The sequence below is a fragment of the Lepisma saccharinum genome, chromosome 11 (genome assembly GCF_977018435.1).
Source record: "Lepisma saccharinum chromosome 11, izLepSacc3.1, whole genome shotgun sequence".
NCBI lineage: Eukaryota > Metazoa > Arthropoda > Insecta > Zygentoma > Lepismatidae > Lepisma > Lepisma saccharinum.
The window spans coordinates 17,343,462-17,361,903 of NC_139239.1; the positions used below are offsets into that span (position 1 = coordinate 17,343,462).

The 18,442-nt window shown below is 40.6% G+C and overlaps 1 protein-coding gene across 1 annotated transcript in view; it reads left to right on the forward strand.

Annotated features, from left to right (window-relative positions):
* Hmgcr (HMG coenzyme A reductase) overlaps positions 1-18,442 on the forward strand; it is a 231,876-nt gene that overhangs the window by 66,936 nt on the left and 146,498 nt on the right. The gene's annotated exons all lie outside the window — the stretch shown is intronic.

The window sequence follows — 18,442 nt, forward strand, 5'->3', positions numbered from 1 at the left end:
TGAGAATAAAACAAAAACAATACGTCGTAAGGAGACTCGAATCTGGGACCACTAGATGCCCAGTCGAGAACTCTAAGCACTACACCACTCCTTTACCTTCCTCTCGAACAATTTTTTTTAAAAAAATATTCAGTCACTCCAATATTGTAAATGTCGTTGGATATTCATGTAGTTGAACTTTTACTTTAATTTTGAATTGCTTTTCTTGTATTAGCAGCTATCTTAGAGAAAAAAAAATCGAAGTAATGATGAAAAACTAGAATATTGGTAGTTGTGAAAATGCGAGTTATTGCTTCTAACTTATTATTGTGATTAGACATTATTAATGGAAAATATCTAGAGGTTTCTACATTGCAGGACGATTTCTTTGCAACAGACGAAATGCCTTGCGTACTGTCGAAAGTCTAGTGTTCACAACAGTATTATGAAATGTATTTGCTATTGCGTAAGGAAACGCAATACAAAGATATTCTACATAATAGTTATAAAGTGCTCATTTCATTTCTCATTAATAAAACCACAGAACAATTTTTCCATAAACCTGTATGTTAAGTAGGTTCTAATTTATGTTTGGCCATTTATCATTTTTATAATTATCATTCCAATTAATCATAAACATACATATGCCAGTTGATTTTTAATTTCACGAAAACGAGAAAAGCAGTCACTTCTACACATGCTGTGCAGGTAGTTTGAGGATTTGTAGGTTGAAATAAAGCTTACATTATTTATAAACATTCAAATACTTCGAAGCCTCCCCGATGGCGTAGTTGTAACGTCGCCGCCTTGTGATCAAGGAGTCCCGGATTCGATACCTGGTGGAGGCACAATGTGGCCACATTAAACTGTATGTCGAGAGCCGATTAGCCTTACTGTTCATATAACGTACTTAATGCGTCCTGCAATGTAGATTTTTCTCTAAGATAGCTGCTAATACAAGAAAAGCAATTCAAAATTAAAGTAAAAGTTCAACTACATTAATATCCAACGACATTTACAATATTAGAGTGACTGAATATATAAAAAATGTTGTTACATGACATGTACAGGTTTTTATGACGACAAGCCCTAATTATTGCATTCATATTTAAATTTACCTTGAATTTTTGTCTAATCAGGTCATTTGTGATTTTGCTCCAGTGCTACTCAAATCCTAGCCAGCCCTTACTTAAGTTCACCTTTTTGTTTTTTAAAAAAAAAACTAGGTCGGTGCGGTGACAATACATTATTTGTCCAGCGTAAACAAAGGCGTCTCAACAGCAATTACTCTCACGTGGGCGGACGTTTTCCTTTTACATGACCTCACGTGGTTCCAAACATAACAGTAACCTCCGTTGAGTGACGCAAACATATACTCTCTAGCAGGCGGGACTTAAACACTTCGCCGCGACGAGCAATTCACATTACCAGGCAAATACTTTAACAAATAATCACATACGCGACCTGACGTAGCTAGCAGCGACACAGCGCTGACACATAAAAATGAACAAACCTCAAATAGATTAAACAATTAAGCGGGCGGGGCTTTACTCTATTAGTACGCACTTTAAACAAATACAAAAGGAGCACAAACAACAGCGAATTTAAGATCATTAAAAATAAATCACAAGAAATAAGTAAAATTGACCTGAGACAAATAAATTACAAATGATAAGCGCGACGGGAGTTTGGTATGAAGTTCCGAGTGGTGTGGGCGTTTTCAAAATGTTGACGAATTTCAAGGGCGTTCTCTAAATCAATCGAGCCGTCACGTGTTGACATTAATACAGATGAATACATTACCATCTCTCAGCTTCCAAGGTGCATCCTGGCGTCTTTATGGGCGATTGAAATCACATAGTATTCACACGAAAGGTTTTCCTATTCTTCCTTGAACGTGGCGACGAAGATGCGAAGAGCGTTCATACATCTGGTTCCTCGGCTTCTCTCCCTCTCGGGATCGGTGAACATCTCCGCGGTCAGGCGCGATTCGGACGTCGCATCTGGGCGGTGGGCGGTCGTTCTTGGCTCGTCGGCGTCTTCTCCATCACCGTCGGACGATCTCAAGCGTCGGGACGTCAACATGGCAGCGTTCGACATCTCTCTCTCTGTGGCGGCTGGTAGGCATCGTCGGCGCGTCGGGACGTCAACAGGGCAGCGTTCGACATCTCTCTCTCTGTCCGTGGCGGCTGGTAAGCATCAGGCGGCTTAGCTCGTCGTTTCTTGGCATGTTGTAGGCATGGGTCTTGGTCTTGTCTGGCATCGGGCGAATCGAGGGTGACGCCCTCTCCTCTCTTCTTCCTCTAGCCCGCCATAATTTTTGATGTTCCTCGTTTCACAAAAACTATAAACGGCGTATGATTATCACGGAAACACAGTCTCGCTTCAACTTCCTCCAGCGGTTGAGGTAAGCGCACTCGTATAGACTTACTGCCTATCACACTGTGGTGTTCGCGAAACACAACAAAGTCCACGGTATACGGAGAGGTGGCACGGAGGTGCTCTCGCTACAAGAATCGCAGTAAAACTGTGTGTCGAAAAGGCATGTCCTTCGTTTTATCCCGATTTCGAAAAAGGACGCTCGGCGCTCGTTGAAGGGACGCTTCCGGAGAGGTCATTCCACTTCACTCCATTGTTTCCCAACCTGGACAGGGTCGTGCTCGAAATTTGGTTCAATCGGATTAAGCTTCCGCCTCGCCGGCGCCCAGAGCTCAACTGCAATCAGTGCCCATAAACTGATCAATTACAACCAATTTGATCTGGCATCCGTAATTCTTGCTTCATCGCGACGAAACTCCACACATCCGTCCTTACACACATGCTGCTGCGCTGGTAAACGTTTCACATAAATGTGACCGCTGGAAACCGAGATATTTAAATGGTTGTCATACGGTCGAATTTCCTAAGCTTTAGACGCATAACGTGACCTTTCTGGCGCTCGCCCTTAAGACACGCGAATTTCTCCTTCCTCCCGTTGGCGTGGTAGATCAAATATATAGATACAAATAAAGACACTCAACACCTTGATTAAGCACATTATTTCACCGCTATGGATTTGAATAATAATAATAATAATGACGACGGTAAACCTGACTGTCACAAAATATTAATGAAATAACTATTTATATTTGTGGTAATTTATGACATACTAATTTTACCCCTAATCCTTCAAGTTATCTTCCAACTATAATGGGGAAACACAACTGAGAAATAACTGTTTTGAAGTAAATTGAAAACATTGTGTTGCATAGTACAGTGAGTAATAGTCGAGTCTTCCACAGACAGAGTGGTGGCCGTTACATCGGGCAGCGAGAGCATGTCTGCCGGCAAACTGGATGCAACATCCGCGTAACTGGAACCGCTAGTAGCTATGTAATGAAATAAGCTCATACACTTGTACAAGTACACGGACAGTTAAAATTAAAATAAGCATATAACTTGTTACAAGAGGTGTTGAAAATTATGTCCTCCAGCTTCCAAAAAATTACGGCATTTTTTAAGAAAAAATTCACTACCATGTATCAGTCCCTCTTCCGAAATTGCTTCAATTAATCTTCTGATATTTTCTTTCAATTCTTCTAATATGGTTTCAGGTTTAAAGGCTTGGTAGGTCGCCATGCAGACGTTATGCAAATGTCTGTTTCTTGTGCAAGGCACCGGAGGGATTTTTGAAAAGTGTGTACCGATCGTACCCCAACGTCGTCTAGTTTCTCCCCAGTAAGCACACACTGTTTCACCCTTCACCGCTTCTTATCAAGAACAGACCCCGTTTCCATAAATTTGCTTTTAAGTTCTCGAACATTGTCTCTGTGTGGAACAGGAACATCTGGGATTCTGCTGCCAAACGCCTTCTAACTTCTCTACAATAATTCGTAATGACGTAAGAGTCGTACATAAAAATGCGTAGTTTTAAATTGTACGTGGCATTATTAGACAGCAGAAAAGCACCAGTAATACGTAAATTAAAACGTAGTACATCTCTTGTGTATGCCTAATCTACAATAAAACAATACAATCTAAAACACTTGGTAACATCTTAACACTTCACAAACACCTGCAAACTGGACACCAGCCATCTGGATACTGAAGCACTGACATGTCTCGTGCCAAGGTCAGCGTACAGCTGTGGGTCTAAATGCCGGCAGACGCTCTCCCACCACCCGGCATGTTAGTCGCCGTTTCACGGAAGACTCGACAGAGAAAGGCACTGTGTTTTTGGATTATTTAATGGTCTATGGCACATGAAATAAATGAGATAAAAAATGTGTTTGTAGCTGTACCATTAGTCATTCCAACACAGGCACAACACTGCATTTACAAAATAATTTGTTTCATAACTGAAGTTCCGAATGGAATATTCACTAATGGTATTTATTTAAAATGTGCTGCATCTTGAAAAACATACACTTTAACATGCTTAAATTTCAATATCGTTGCAGGGGGAAGAATGTAACAAACCTGATTAATAAAATTAAAAGTCTCACTTTAAAAAAGTTATAGTTCTTGCTATTTTTCTGGGGAAAATGGTTACGGCACTATTCAAGTTGGTTGTTCGTCATAACAACTACTCAAAATTGTGTTTCTTCATAAACGATGATGCATCCAAGTATAGACACAGACACACACACACACACACAAATGCATTTGTCTTGTTTGATTTGTTTTACTTATGTTTTGTGCCACATTTGACTAATCGCGAATATGAGAATGAGTGATGATATGATGAAATTGATGAAGGGACACACAAAGAATACCCATGCTCAGGCCGGAATTTGAACCCGGGTCCTCTGGCATCATAAGCATTTCACTTGTTAAAATAAAAAAAATATATATTAGTCCTCACCTTAAAGGTGCCAGTATGGAGTACCGTTCTAGACTGCAGGAAAAAAGCACTGGTTATAATTAGGGCTGAGCCGATACCGATATCGATACTCTTGCCAATTCCCACCGATACTGATACTTGAAAATTGCAACAATTAAAATTTATTCAAAATACTGACCGATATTGGTGTGTAAATATTATTTCCAATTATATGCATCAATTTACAAATAAATTTGCTTTGGAATATTCAAGAATTACATCAGAATAATAAATTAGATACTGTGTAATCACAAAATATAGTTTTTCGTGCAAGATAAGTACAAAGTTTGAATTTGAGCGTGGGTGTTCTTTGCGAGTGTCCATCAATATATTTAAATTATCACTCATTCTCATTGTCGTGATTAGCCAAAAGTGGCAGAAAACCGACGTTAAATAACAAAAATAAAATCAAACCACTTTGTGCCTCCAAGTGAGGTAGAGAAGAGAGCGATAGCGATTGTTCTCTTCCGTAAACGGTCAAGAAAAAGTGTGAATGCACGAGGAATTGAGGGGCAACTGCATGCTCATACACACAAATAAAACAGCATGCAAAGTGAATGGCGCACTGTTGAATCCTATTGTGTTGCTATAGAGGAGACAATAGAATGCAACCTGAATGAAAAGCTCTATTCTTCTTCAGGTACTTCACTCATTGTAGAAGAAAGCTTCGGCTGCAATAATTATCACGAGGCAACAATGTACAACTTGCATCCGAAGTACGTAATCGGACCGCGTCGAAGCTGTGTAAAGTACAGGGTGATTTTTTTAAAACTCATGGTTTTCTTTGTTGTGTAAAATTTGTAAATGAAGTATTATTTCCATGTGGTTAGTGGCAAATGAATAAGGAAGGATGGGATATTTATTGTAGTATGTTTACCGGTTTATATGCATCTAGGGTAATATCGCCCACGCCTCAACAAAAACAGCAAATATTCACCAGTGTACCCTACAATAACATTGAAGTATTGGATTTTTGCTAAACTGAATTAATGAAAATGAGTTCTTTTTTTTGTATTCACTCAAACATAAAAAAAAAAACATAAACATTATGGTACAGACATGACATAACATCTCAGCTTTAAAGAAGGTGCTCAAAGTGTCGACCTCCTTCCTGTAAACAAAGTCGAACACGCCGTTCCATGTTAAGGGCTGTCTGACATAGTGTTTCTGCGCTAATGTTCGTAATTTCAGTGATAATGTTCTGCTTGAACATTTCCAGGGATGTAGAGTTGTTTCTGTACACACGTTCCTTTAGGAAACCCCACAGAAAGAAGTCAAGTGAAGTTAAGTCTGGAGACCTTGGAGGCCACAATCCCTTTGAAATAACCCTATTCGCAAAGAAACGTTTAATCAGTGCCATACTGTCATGCGATGCATGGCATGTAGCACCATCCTGTTGAAAATAACACTGTGCGAGTTCAATGTCGTCCAAACTTTCAACAAATTCCATGAATATTGCCCTGTACCGCTCTGTGTTCACTGTTTCATTGAAGAAGATTGGACCCACTATATGTGATGCTGAGACAGCGCACCATAACCCAACTTTCTGTGAGTGCAACGGAATTTTGATTACACTATGTGGATTTTCAGCTGCCCATATCCGTGTATTCTGAGAATTAACATACCCAGAGAGATGAAACCAGGCTTCATCAGTAAACCACGTTATTTTCAGAATATTAGGATTACGCACAATAAACATTATAAACCAATTACAGTAAACTACACGTTTAATTTTATCTGGATCCTTTAATTCTTGAACAGCTGTAATTTTGTACTCCCTTAGTTTCGCAGTTTTCGCTGCCTTTTGACATGTTGAATAGCTATAGCCGGTTTCTTGCGACAAACGATGGAGAGATTTCTTGGGCGACCTCAAGAGTCGAGCACTGACTTCTTCCACAACACCTGCCCGCGGGGTCCGATGCTTCCCTGTCTCACTCAGAAGCGATCCTGTTTCTTCCCATTTCTTCACTAGCGACAATATTGTGTTCCTGTCTGGGGCAGAATGTGAGGCAAATTTGTTCCTAAATGCCCTTTGCGTAGCAACAACAGAATCAATCAGTTTTCCAAAAACTTTTCACGATAAACACACGTTCCTGCAAGGAGTGCACCATTCTTACTGTGTGTCCTGATCACAATAACGCAACTTTTCAGCACAACAATTACGCAATAGCACACAACTTTCCAGCAGAACAATATAACAGCTCAGTTTCCTGGTTATTGTTGACAATGACAACAGTGCTATCTACAGGAGGAAACTTAAACCTCCGCACTGCATCCAAACCCCCAGACCGTATAGACGCGATAGGTACACTGGTGAATATTTGCTGTTTTTGTTGAGGCGTGGGCGATATTACCCGGGATGCATATAAACCGGTAAACATACTCCAATAAATCTCCCATCCTTCCTTATTCATTTGCCACAAACCACATGGAAATAATACTTCATTTACAAATTTTACACAACAAAGAAAACCATGAGTTTTAAAAAAATCACCCTGTATAATTGTCTATCTAGTTGTTTTATCCATGCTCTTTTCTAATTTTATTTTATTTAATTTGCTTTATTTTACTTCGCTTTTTGTGCCACTTTTGGCTAATTTGCGACGATATGATATGATGAAATTGATGAATGGACACACACAAACATTCATGCCCAGGCCAAGATTCGAGGCCGGGACCCCTGGCGTCAAGGCGCGATGTGATAACCACTCCGCCACGGGAGCTGGCCCATGCTCTTTTATAGATGCCTTTGTCGATGCATTGACAATTGTTATATGTTGTGTGGGTACCTACGTATGTTGAGAAAATCATCAGATAATCGGGGTGTGACGGAAGCTTTTTGTTTTAGATGGTACTCACATCTTGCTTGTAAACTGCAGTGTTGTAGGTTAACGAGGCTCTGTTTAGAGCCTCATCTTTCCATTACAGGCACGGAAAATTATAATCATTACATGCAGGTTTTACTTTTAGTTCGCAATTTCTCACATACCTTTTGTAAAGGTACCTTCGAATTGAGTGACGGGTGAAATATACCAAAGTGCGTGCGCATCCATTTTAATTTCATTACAGAATCAAGATCAGATACATGTAGTAATGTGTGTGCGGGACGTAGTACGTACCTCATGAAGATTGTTTGATTTGGTATATTTCACTTCGCTTTTCTGCCACTTTTCACTTTTAGCGAAGACGAGAATGAGTGATGAAATGATGAAATTGATGAAGGAACTCTAACTAAGGACACCCATTTCCAGACCGTTGACTCGAACCGGGTCGTAACCACCTTGAGAATAAGAAATTGCCGCCTGCATGGAAAGGTCCTCGTTATGACAGGGGTCTTTGCATTGCATTGTGTGTGTTAATCAATTTCACATTTTTCCATTCATCCTCATGTAGAAAAGAAACTGTTTCCAAGCCCTACGTAATGAAAGTTGAGTTTCTAGTTGACCATCAGCACAAATAATGAAAAATAATATATTTATATTGAACATTATAACAAGGAAGTAGAATTATTACAGCAAGAGCTGACCTAGATATATATTCTTTTTAATTCAACATTTTCTTCTCCTACTAAACTTCAGCTGATTCATGTTATATCTTAACCTGTGCTACAAAGATTACATCAGGTTATGTAATGCTAGCTATAACACAGTCTTCCTGTTTTCTCCAGGTAGCCTATGTATGCAGTTAGAAATGTTCCTTCGGCATTATGTCTGTCATATTTATGCTTCGAGATCCTTTTGTTAAAGGGGCGAGAAATGACTAGCAAATATTGAAGCCGAGTGCGTTTTTGATTGTCGTAATATTTGCATGTGATTGTTTCTTTCACGAGATCCTGAGTCGTAACATGAAGAGTTCAAGTCGCTCACGTTGACTGGAATTGTCCGACTCATCACTAGGTAATTGTGAGGCAAATGCCGTGGTATACTTGCAGGCGGCAATGTTATATCATATCTTGGTGTTTTGCAAACAGAAGGGACAAACAGTCCGCCCATCTTCTCTGCTTGAATGTAGATGGAAACCATGACAACAAGAAGAAGAATAGTACAAAACGACCACAGTAAATGCCCACATTACAAATTATGTAACTGTAGCTGGTTATAGACGACCCATGGGTGTTTGCTTAAAAGGAAATGGTTACCTACTCTCGTGGTTGTATGAAATAGATAAAACTGCAAAACTGCGTCGTTGAATTTGAATTTGAATTTTAAACCTTTGGGTGCGTCAGCACTAAGGCTATTTTGCACCTGTCACATTATACGGGGTCCAACCCCTTATCGTTACACATAACAACCCTAAAATTGCATAACTAAAATCATAAAATATTAAAATCTTCTGACTTGCGTTAAAAGCTGAGGCTGTATAGGCGCACTCAGCACAAATAAGGACAAAACACAGGACAACACAAACAAAATTATACTGGCCATGGGGCCAGTCGCCAGAGCCTCGTTAGTCTGCAGTCCAGGGTGTACTACGTGGAAGTGAGGTTGACTATTGGGTGCACTACGTGGAAGGAGCACCCCTTACACCCCTAAAAAGTCGTTGAAAATTATCCTTCGCACCATTGCTCTGCAGGAAGTATAGCCCGTAGAGGAAGTACAGTCCAGTATGTTTGCATTGTAATTTAAGCTATCTGTAATGCTGCTGTTTGAAAGTGTGATTTTTCGCTTCTACGACAACATTATTTAGCCCTCCCTGTGGTGTAGTGTTGTCTTGTTATCAAGGTGTCCTGGATTCGATGCGTGGTGGAGGCACATTGCACAATTTTCCGCATCCCACTTTAAACTGTAGGCCCAGTCCCAATTGGGTTGTCTGAGCCAAAACAAACTTTGCCAACCATACTTACCGTTATGATGTAAGGGGTGAGTCTTTCGGAAGGAACCACTACTCCTTCAAGTAGTACACTCTGGACTGCATTATGTTATGTTTGTGATTGTCCTTTCATCCATTTCGGCTCATCAACATTGATCCTCATCTTCGCGATTAGCCAAAAGTGGCAGAAAACGACGGTAAATAACAAAAATGAAATCAAATCTAGTTGAGAACCCTCCGAAACTCGCTAGGAGTATCTAAATGCATAACTTTAATGTGTATTCATCATGTGATAGATTTTAGAACTGAGATCAAATGTGAGATGAACGAGTGTGTGTGTTCACCGAAAGTTGAGGCCAGTTCACAAAATCATGTAAACCCCCTCAAACATGAGAATTGATTGATTGGTTGATTTCATGTTTCAAGCACACTTTATGCTAATCGGGACTGGACCTACAGTTTAAAATGGGATACGAACCACTATGTGTCGGGTATCGAACCCGGGACCCCTTGATTACAAGGCGACGACGCTACCACTGCGCCTTTGGGGAGGTCCTCTCAAAAATTAGAAATTTGTCTAATCAGTGCTCCAGTTTCAAATAATTTTCATGAATTAAAAAAAAAAACACTACCATTACATTTTGTCACCCATCGATAAAATCAAGAACATCGTCAGCGTTGCTCTTAGAATGTTGTATTTTGATGCTCTCGCTGTTAGCACCATTCTCCGAAAGTTTCAAGTCCGTTTCAAGTAGCGAAGGAAAGCGTGAATATACCAAACAATGGGATTTTTATAATGTTATGTCATACACGTCATGGTCTGCGTTGTTATAGGAAGAGGAAATACGTCACTCTAGAGAGACTTGGAAGCAGGAGAAAGAGAGGCAATTTTTATTCATCAAGTGTATGTGGTCATGACCACGTCCGCACTTAACCATGAAGCAAAGAACAGCTTTCTAATGTATTGTCATTCTCTTGGAATCAGCCGCGCACCTTGAAACTACGTAAATCGGACGAACATGATCACTATAATTGTAATTACTCTTTAAATCCGCCAGAAATGTAGCGATGTGAATAGTTCTTGAGTAGGATAGATGAGCATTATAGAATTGTTGAGGAATAGTTGGCGAGGTGCTGTATGCGAGAGACTGACGCGAAATATGTAAATAATTTGTAAAAGTGTAAAGAATCGATCTTCAGTAGTCTCGAATTCTGAAGTATACCTCACTTCCACGTAGTACATACACCCAGGATTGAATTTTACAGACGAACGAGGCTCTGGCGACTGGCCCTATAGGCATTATAATTCTGTGTGTTGTCCTGTGTTTTGTCCTAATGTGTGCTGAGTGTCTCTTAACAGCCTCAGCTTATAACCGGTCAAAATATGTTAATATTTTAGTTACGACACGACATTACAGGTATGCTATTTTAGTTCTGGTAAGGGGCTGGAGCCCGTATAAAGTGACGGGTTCAAAATAGCCTACGTGCTGACGCACCCAAAATTTTAAATTCAAATTCAAGTCCATGTCCCTTGTAAAAGTAAGGATAATTGCGTTCATTCTTCCTTCGCCACTACCAGTGACGTGCTCAAGGGGTGCTTGGTGGGGTCATAACCCCTCTCTTTGACCCAGTGTTTCTTTATAGAAGAACGACAAAGGCAGCAAAGATGCCAAAATGAGGGCTGACTACTAAAAAAATATATGTAATGACCTCCTTTCGAATATCCTGTGCACGACACTGGCTACAACCTTCAGAAGTCCACTATGGATGGCATAATGTCGTGTTTGATTAAGGAATGTGACTGTGCCACATACTTAACATCTTTGAGTAGTTCCTAAATTACAATGCCAACCGGCTGATTTCGGGTTCGATACCCTGTGGAGGCACAAGTGGTTCGGATCCCACTTTAAACTGTAGGTCCAGTCCCGATTAGCCTTTCTGTGCATAAAGTGGACTTAAAACAACAAATCAATCAATCATCCGGCTGATTTGCCGAACGCATAAAGTAATCGACCTTCAAAGTTCCCGGGTTCGAATCCCGGCCTGAGAATGGTCTGTCTTTGTGAGCCTCCTTTCATCATATTCATCACTCATCCTCATCGTCGTGATTATTGATAAATTCGCGGCCTCCACTACAAGGCATGAATTTGCCCAACAGTTTTATTAAACATATTTTTCAATGCACCTTACACATCGCTACTACAATGCTTGCAGACTTGCAAATAGAAGTGTCCACGCTCCTGTGCGATTAATGTTGGCATCTGTGCCTTAAAAAGGGGAAACCCTTCAGAACCATTTTTAATTTTGGGAAAGAGATAATAGTCCGGTGGTGCCAGGTCTGGCAAATATGGGGGATGCTCCTGTATTTGGGACCGCAGCTGCTCTATTTTGCCCATTGCTTGACGTGTGTTATGGACGGGCACATTGTCGTGCAGAAAGATGACCCCTTTCGCCAGCTTTTCGGGTCGCTTTTCTTTGAGTGCGGCCTAGATATATAATACGTTACATTGGTAGTTGCTTCTCATTGGAGTAAATCGTCCAGCAGGGCGCCCTCAAAATCCCAGAAGATCGTGCTAAGAACTTTTGGTGGACCGCTGTACCTTGGCCTTCTTTGGACGTGGAGAACCACTGTGGCGCCATTCTGCTGATTGCTGTTTTGTGATGAGATCGTAGCAATAGAACCACGTTTCGTCCACCGTTACCAGTCGTTGCACAAAACTAGAGCTATCTACTTGTAATCGGGCCAAAACTTCTTTGCACTTCTCCACCCATCCACGCTTCTGATCAGTGCCGGATCTACAAATCTTGGCCCCCCCGGAAAATATTACCAAAGGCCCCCCTCTACCTACCTACCTACCTACCTCTACACACACAAGAAAATGTATGATATGATGTATATATGACACTGTTTTTTCACACCTGGAAAATGTTACATTTGTTACAATCATGCAGACTTTTTCCTGCATTTCTCGCAAAATTCTAGCCTGACTTGATTCTAGTCTGACTGCCACGCGGGAAATCCGAGGTGGGTGATCAATGTTCGGAATTTTTCCGGCTTTTCCTCGCATAAAGCGGCTCTAGGGCCCACCCAGCCTCAAATCAAATGGTATCCGGAGCGGGGGATAAAGAAGGCCGCGGCGTGGTGGTGCTGATCACATCACCTCCAAGATGGTCGACATAGAAAGTATGTGGGGCCCTACCCTAAATGTGCCTCCATGGCAAGGTGCCATGCACAGGGAACTTTGACTTTACCTTGTATATAACGTATTCGTTTCTCTAGACCTGAGTAACTACGTTTATTTTTTACATACGCATATACGAACCCTCTGCTATGTCAATGGCTGAGGGCCCCCAAAAGGCTTACTTGTCTCCGGGTCCCCCCGCACTGCGGGTTTTTGCGGGCTGTAGATCCGGAACTGCTTCTGATCTCCATTCAATATTTTGGGAATCCATTTTGCCGCAACTTTCCTCATGCCCAACTTCTCATGAATAACCTTCCACAACCGTTCATGGCTGATGTGCAGTTCCTTCTCTCTCCCTCGGAGTGGGATTCGGCGATCGTCAAGAATCATCCTGTGGATGGTGTCAATCATCTCGGGTGTTGTCACAGAAATTGGTCGGCCTGACCTTTGGTCATCCTCCAGCCCAAATTGCCCACGTTTGAAATCCCCTGCACATTTCTTCACAGTGGTATATGATGAAGCCTTGTCCCCCAATGTCATGGTCAGGTGGTTGTGGATCTTCTTCGGCGAGAGCCCCTTCAGGAAGAGGTACTTGATGAAGGCACGCTGTTCAAACGTGTAATTTACACTATACACGTTTGGAATCCAGATGACAGCAACATCATTCTTTAATTCAACACCTTTTGCTATATCATTCAGATATCGAGCATTAACTGCGCGACATGCGTATTGTACACCAGCATTCGTGTACAGTAGACATAAAAAGTCTTTGGTTTTTATCAACTTAGTTTTATTTTCCATCAGTGTTTTCTTCATATCAAATTAAATATTTACGCATTTGCAATGTAATATGGGTTAACCTTCTGTAAAGGTGCAGATTGTTTGTCTTTAATTTTGCTTGTACACAATTCGGCGTCTAGATTTCTACCCTAAATTTTGTGTTTATTGATTGAAGAATTACTTAAGAGCCAAGGAATAATTTATAGATTTTGATGTTTAGAATTGTTATTTTGGCGATACAGGGGTTGGACAAAAATATGGAAACACCTGGTATAAAACAGGTAGCCATTTCAAACACGATTTGCGTCTGAATGGTAGGTGGCGCTGTGGTCACTGGCACTTCCTGCGAGGTATACACCCTGGCCAACCTGACAGATGGACCAGTTACAGTTCAGCGACCGGTCCGTGCAAGTTATCGTGAATCATGTCTGAGCTGACAGAGTTTCAAAGAGGGCCAATTGTGGGTGCGCGTATGGTGGGAGCTTCCGTGACGAAAGTAGCGGAAATGTTTGGTGTATCAAGAGGCACAGTCTCGAAGATCATGACTGCCTACGAGACTTCCGGAAAAACCGCATCAGCGAAGCACCACCGTGGACGCAAGTGTGTATTGCGTGACAGAGACAGACGCACATTGGGTAGGATTGTGACCAAGCAGAAGATCACCACGGCTCCAAAAGTCACTGCTGAGCTGAATACAGTGCTTACAAACCCTGTTAGCGTCAAAACAGTCGGAAGAGAACTCCACAAGCAGGGTATTCATGGCAGATTAGCAATTCTCAAACAACTCGTGACTGTTGACCATGCTGCTAGACTGAGACAGTGGTGCAACGACCATAAAAACTGGACAATGGAGCAGTGGAAGACTGTAATCTGGTCGGATGAGTCATCCTTCATGGCCGTATTTAGAGGGGGGGTTTCTAGGGTTCAAACCCCCCCCGAAACTTCTGACATGTTGGATTAATGGAAGTTCAGAAACCAAAATCTGTAACAAATTTTCAATTTTTTTTTCGAAGCATCACAAAAATACATGCAGACAATGTTGAAACGATCGAGGTAGAATTTTCATACATTTGGAATTCAGAAACTTGAGTGAAACAGGATTTATTCTCAGAATCGTAGCCCTCCCGCGACCCCTCCATTATCACTTCTGTTGTCATCTTTCCAGTGTTGCTCCCGCATCACAAGGAATATAGACTGAAGATTCCCTTATGATTGTCCCAAAATTCCCTTTCCAGCTTTTAAATTCCCTGTCCTATAAAGTCGAAAATCCCCCTTGATAGGAGTTCAGACCTAGGATATCCAGTTTTGTAGCGCATTACGTTCGCGATTGAGGTTACAATCCATGCACCAGGCTAAGTTTTTAAAAATAATAACTGGTTCCACACTTTTCAAAATTCCAAAAATTTAATTTTAAAGTCAAACAAAAGCTCTATGACTAAAATTTCCATCTAACTTTTAAAGCTTTTCTCTTGAAGGTATCTAAAGTTTAATGACGAAGTATAATAATTGTGCATTTCAGTACACACTGTATGAAACATAAAAAAAAAAAATAATAATAAACTTGAATAAAGCTTTTCTCTTGAAGGTATCTAAAGTTTAATGACGAAGTATAATAATTGTGCATTTCAGTACACACTGTATGAAACATAAAAAAAATAATAATAATAAACTTGTGCTGGATTGAGTAAGCCCCCTCAAGGATATAACAATAATATAATAATAATAATTATTAGTATTATTATTATTATGGAATAAAATTGTTTTATTATTATGAAATTTTAATTATTATTGTACAATTATTGTTATTATTTCTATTATTCAAATTTCTGGCGACACCCATGGGAACAATTATGAATGAACCCCCCCCGAAATTTTTTCCTGCCTACGGCCATGTCATCCTTTACATTGTGTCCAACTGCTGGCCGAGTGTACGTGTGGAGAACGCCAGCACAAGCGTACGATACAGACTGTCTGTTACCGAGAGTGAAGCATGGCGGTGGTTCAGTGAAGATTTGGGTAGCCATCTCCTGCTATTCTGCCGGACCCATCATCACCCTGCATGGACATGTCACTGCCAGGGACTAAGTAACCATTTTGAGTGACCAGCTGCATCCCATGGTGCAAACTTTGTTCCCAAATGGTGATGCCGTGTTTCAAGATGACAGAGCCCCTGTTCATACAGCTCACATCGACTGGTTTGATGAGCACGAAGTTGAAGTGTCACATCTGCCATGGCCTCTACAATCGCCAGACCTCAATATTATTGAGCCCCTGTGGTCGATTTTGGAGACCAAGGTACGAGCCCGCTACCCACCACCATCGTCTCTACAACAACTTGCAGCTGTTTTGGAGGAAGAATGGTACAACATCCCTTTGACAACCATACGCGACCTGTATTTGTCCATTCCACGTCGACTGCAGGCCGTTCTGCGTGCCAAAAGTGGTCCTACTCGATATTAATAAAGGTAATGTGCATTTCTGCAGGTGTTTCCATATTTTTGTCCATCCCCTATATGTATTTATGACGAAGTAACGTTTTATCTGTTTCAAGAATTTCAGTGCATAATGAATGATTTCTTCATTAATTTTCAATGATTTAAGCTTTGTCGTAAAATTATAAAAACCTAATTAATGAAGCCTAGTGTTTCTTTTGTGCGTGCTGAGCATATTTATCACACGTCAATGGTTTTAATTTCAAGGGCCATTCTTAACTGTTTCTACTGATCACTTATCACTGTGAGTTGAACTTATGAATGTTTGCAATTCATAGCTTTGGAAATCTTGACTCAGTTAATCAGTTTGCATGTGCGATATAGGAAAGGTGCTAGATATATAGGAATAGTAAGTGAAAGTTGAGATAGAGAGAGAGAGAGAGAGAGAGAGAAATAAATAACTATGGAAGACTTACTCTGAGAACACCGGGTCAGGAGTAAGAAAGTTTCTAATCCTCTAGGTGCGGTATTTTTATCACTCTCTCTCAGATCCGTCTTAAGATAAAAACTATTTCTGATAGTAATTAAAAACTGTATTTGATGTCTTTTTCAATGATTCAGTTCGTAAATTTATTGCAGTGCCGTTGTTAGTTTTAGTTTAAAGATAATTTATTTCTGAAAAATAAATATTTTCTCATTAGATTATGGTGACCATGAGGTTTAATGAAAATATTAATCGATAAAAGGACAATCACAAAGAACACCGCTGTCCAGATCGAGACTCGAACCCATAACTTACAATGACAGATCAAACTTGGCTCATGTGACTGAAGAAAATGTCATTCCAGATAATTTTAAAAGATGATCGGTTTAGATTTTAGAGTATACATTGCATAGTAGTTCTGATCCTATTTTAAACTGTACGCACATTTCTGATTCTATATGAGTATAGAATAGACTTGAAACAAAAACAAAAAAAACAAAAATGTGTGCAATCTAATTTCATTTGTTTGCATTTTTCACAGTAGGTCTTTAATTGTTGATTGGCGCAATAGTGTGTTGCTTAAGACTTTCCGGCTTGCTAAAAGAATGTTTCCTTTTAAAATCTTAAATGCTTTTCACGCATACGTGATCGGTTTATATTCCTGTATACTTCCTTTGGGTCTTGCTTACTACTGTAATGGTATCTGATTAAATGGGGCGCCGAATATTGTGCAAAACCTGGTAATTTCGGACAGGAGCAGTGAGTGAGTGACCTTGCCATTTCTCAACGAGTACGTGTTCGACTAAACCTACTAACATTTATTGGAAGCGCAGAGGAAGTAGGTTGACTTACCCTTTTTTTTGTTCGTTTCGACGTATTTCATTCCGGTCAACCTGATGTGGAAAGCAATGAGCTTTGCTGCATTTCTCAATGTCTATTTGTACTTTTTTCCAGTTTCTATACTATTCTTGCAGGCAACTACAATCCTGGAAATACTGGGTATATTTTCGGTTCTAGAGGAACCAGTTGTGAAACCACAGGTTGTGTGTTCGAATCGCTGGGTAAGTAACCTGGACCTGAACCTGTTGTGTTTATGGCAGAGCAGATTCACCATATTGCTTCTGAAGGTTAAATGTTCGAGTCCTTGTCTGGGCATGGGTATGCTTTCGTGACTGTCCCTTGATCAGTTTCATTTAATAGTTACTTCATCCTCATTGTCGCGAAAAGCAGAAAAAGTTAATGATTCTTCCATCTGTTTCTTCGTCCGTAGAGAGAGAACGTATAATAATTTCACTGTAAAGTTAAAGCCAAGAACACTTACTTTTAGGAGAATGTCTACGTATTCCACTTATTACTCGCAAAGTATAACTTTTTCGTCTATCTCATCTGCTAGAATAAAAATTTACTATAAATTGCCACGGGTTCGTTATTATATACTTGTATATATAAATATACAGAGTGTCCATAAAGTCTCACCCCATCCTGGGTATTGTGAGATCGGCTGTAAATAGGAAGAATTGGCGAAACACGTATTCCCATGATGTTCAGGGGGACTTTGTGAGGCCAACCATTCAATGTATTCATTACAATCCGGCAGTGTCCGTGACTGTACATGTATCTACGTGCCTCCTTCACCATTTGCCTTGAGTTGCGATTGTGCATGTCGGTCCGTGTCCTCCTGGTAGCAATCTCAGGGGGCGCGATGATATGCGGTTTTGTGTACGGCCGCTTGTCATCTCTTGGGGGGGGGGGGGTACGTATTTGTAGACACTGCTAGGATATCTCCGAATCATGTTACAGTGTAGGAACATTTTTCCATCTCCCACTGTTCTCTAGGATTACTACTGTAGGAGTTGGAGTCCTGTCCAATACTGGTGAAGTTCCGCATTTGATTTCACGCCATTGTCAATTGTAG